Source organism: Capra hircus, chromosome 16 (assembly GCF_001704415.2).
Source record: "Capra hircus breed San Clemente chromosome 16, ASM170441v1, whole genome shotgun sequence".
Classification (NCBI taxonomy): domain Eukaryota; kingdom Metazoa; phylum Chordata; class Mammalia; order Artiodactyla; family Bovidae; genus Capra; species Capra hircus.
In genome coordinates this window covers 64,910,600-64,913,919 of record NC_030823.1, presented here as the reverse complement: position 1 = coordinate 64,913,919, position 3,320 = coordinate 64,910,600, and the positions used below count along the sequence as shown (strand labels likewise).

The 3,320-nt window shown below is 43.5% G+C and overlaps 1 long non-coding RNA gene across 1 annotated transcript; it reads right to left on the bottom strand.

Annotated features, from left to right (window-relative positions):
* Positions 673-3,220, bottom strand: LOC106502990. The gene is made up of 3 exons (XR_001296658.2): positions 2,491-3,220; positions 1,624-1,711; positions 673-872 (listed from the first exon to the last, which is right to left on the bottom strand). It is a non-coding gene; the product is annotated as an uncharacterized LOC106502990 (long non-coding RNA).

Genomic DNA, 3,320 nt, shown 5'->3' with positions numbered 1-3,320 from the left:
GGCAGCATTACTTCAAGGGATGAGAGAAATATATGAAATAGACAAGTCAGTCATTCTGGCTACCGGAGAGACCAGTGGACTGGAGCAAACAAAGCACTGCTTTGCCAAGCCAGAAACTAGCAATAGTTTCCTGTTCAAAACAATTTTGATTAGACAAAGGGCATCTAGAAAATGTAGATAGCTGATCCAAAATAATGTAATGTGGAACAGAAATTTTAAAATAGAAACAGCTTTCCAATCTAAAATGAATGTTACAGTAAGACTCAGAAATTCAGGCAATTGCTAAGTTGTCATATTTAGTTAGATTAACATCTTATAATTAGCATGGCTAATAAATAAGAGAGGTAACTAATATCTGGAACAAAATGGAGCATGTATATATTCCAAGAAAAGGATTTTGTATCTGAAGTGCTTCCCAAACTTTAGTGTGGGTAAAAGTAGTTGAGATGCTTGTCAAATGTTGACTTCCAGGCCTCTATCCCAGAGAGTCTGGTTTAGCAGTTTTAGGATATAGCTTGTTGGTGGTGATCAGTCGTGGCCAAATCTCTGTGACCTCAGGGACTGTAGCCTACCAGGTTCCTCTGTCCATGGAATTTTCCAGGCAATAATACTGGAGTGGGTTGTCATTTCCTCCTCCAGAGGATCTACCTGACCCAGGGACTGAACCTGCATTTTTGTGTCTCCTGCATTGGCAGGTGGATTCTTTACCACTGTGATCTGGGAAGCCCAGGCTTTATTAACATTTGGAGTGGGATCATTTTCTTGTTGTGCTGGACTGTCCTGTGCATTGCAGGGTGTTTAGCAGCATTCTGAGTCTGTTAGATATCAGATACCTCTCTCCTGTCCCGTTTCCAGACACTGCCAAATGTCCCCTGAGGGCAAAAAAAAAAAAAAATCATTCCTGGGCTTTGAGAATCACTTGCTTAGGGTAAAGCTTAGGAACCTGCACTTCTATTAAAACATCTAGGTTATTTTGATAAATGTGGTGTGTGTGGACCAAATCTGGAGAAACGCTGAACTGAAGTGGTATGAGTTGAATTATGTCCCCTCCAAAATTTGTGTTAAAGTCCTAAACTTTAATATCTCAAAGTATGATCTTTTTGGGAACTGGTGACTTAGTTAAGATGAGGCCATACCAGGTTAGGGTGGGCCTCTAATCCTTATAAAAAGAGGACATTTGGACACAGAGACAGGCACATGGGGGAAAGGCCATGCAAAGACTAGAGCTCTTTTGCCACAAATCAAGGAATTACCAGAAGCCAGGAGAAGGGCTTGGAAAAGATCCTTCTCAGGTGCCTACAGGGGAACCAGGACCCTACAAACACTGTGACTTTAGAAGTACAGACTGTGAGACAATAAATTTCTGTTGCTTAAGCATTCAGCTTGTGGTACTTTGTTATAGAAGCCCTAGCAAACTAACACATAAGGAACAAAACACAAGCTCAACATTTACAGCAGGATCAGAGAGAAGTAGAAAGATTGCAGGTAGCCACCAATTCCTAATTTATCGTTCTCAGTGCATGACATAAAATAGAAGTCAATAGTTTTCCTTTATATTAAACACTTAAAATATATCTTGTGTAATTAAAATATTGAGTGAAATCTTATAATTGGTTACTTTACCAGGCTGAAATTGCCCATGGTGTTCCACTGCTAAATTTTCATCTGGATTATACAGTAACTGGATAGATAGGTTTAAACCTGGAGTTGCCTGGAGAACAAATGGAATGCATAAATTATGTTATTATTCATACAGAAGGTACTACACAAATGTGAAATTCCACATGAGGCAAAAACACATTGATTGATCACACTGTAGCTTTAAGAAAGTGTTGGCTGTTTCAGGTCACAAAGGCACTATTTAGAGTACAGCGAGAGGGACCATGTGTACAGCAGGCCACAGAGTCATGTGCCCACCTGAAGTGGGCAGTTCATACTCTCTCTCTGGAAGGATGAAGTCTATGGTATTAAAAGAAGGTAAAAAAAAAAAAGGTAAAAAAAAAAAAAAAAGAAGGTAAAAGAATGTACTCTGTTTCATTTGCAATAAAAGTGAACACTGCTGACAATTATCTGAAGACAAAAACAAGAGCCCAGTGGCAAATGTCAGTCTTTTTCTCCTCTAGAAACATAAGAACCATACTAACAGATACCTTAGGTCCTCGTTTCCACCCACAATTGAATTGGAAACAAAAGTCTCCTTGCTTCAATATTTTAGCAATAAAAGTTGTAAAGCTTCTATTGCAGATGAAGGGCCCCTATATTTTTCTGCTCCCATAAGCGTACATGAAATAGTTAATGATAACGAGTAGTAGGAAGTGATGACTGATGACGAAGAGCTCCTAGAAATATCCTCTAAGCTCAGGGATCAGATACAAACAAGGCTAGGCCTAGATGGCTTAAGTGCCCTCGCCAAATCAGGATAAGCTAACACATTAACCTGGAAGCCTTTGCCAAACTCTTATACAAGTTTACCTCACAAAATCCCCTCACCTTCAATCTAGGAAACTTTCCAGTGTGCCCTTCAGAGTCACATGAAGTTGCTGTCAAGCGTCTCCCTTCCCCTTAACAGGTTCGCCTTCTGGGGGCAAGATGGGGTGGTGGAAATAAGGCTGCTATCTGTTCTCAAGATTACTCTCTTTCTCCAAGAGGGCAAGTCCAGCAAAGAACTGACTCAGTATCTCTGAGAGAAGAGCTGCACTCAGACAAAAAAGATCTCAGGGACGAAAAGCAGATGTAAACAGATTTTCACAGCAACGCTGATACAATACTATGTCTTCTCTGATCTCTCCAATGGTTTTCTCAAAAGTGACTGAATCCTCTCGCCCCTCTTTGTCAGCGAGCTTCTGTTGTTCCTCACAATCACCACGTTCTCTCCCCGCACACCACCACCCACAAAGGTGACGCGGACTGGCTGCTACAGACTCTTAGGTCCACTGTGGCCAGCTCCGGTCTAGGGCGGTTGCCTATAAGGACATTTGACGCCGAAAAAACCTAATCTCCCACGTCTGATCTGTCAAGCTATTGTGCCTCCAGGGACTGCAGAACAGGTGAGGGCGCCTGGAGGGAACCAGTTCCCGAACTGTCTGAAGCGGCGAAGAGAGGGTGCGGGGCTGAGGGAAAGGAGGGCCGACGGCGCGATAAGCGAGGCGGCGCGGCCGTAGCGCCCCCCTTTCAGGGATCACCTTGCGCTGACCTAGTTGAGCTGCGCAGGACTGAACCGCATAGGGCCGGGGAGAAGGGCGGGGCGGTGGGGGCGGGGCCATAGGTGGGCGGGGCATCGAGGGCGATATTGCTGCGCTCGCAGGTCATTTGCCGGCTCT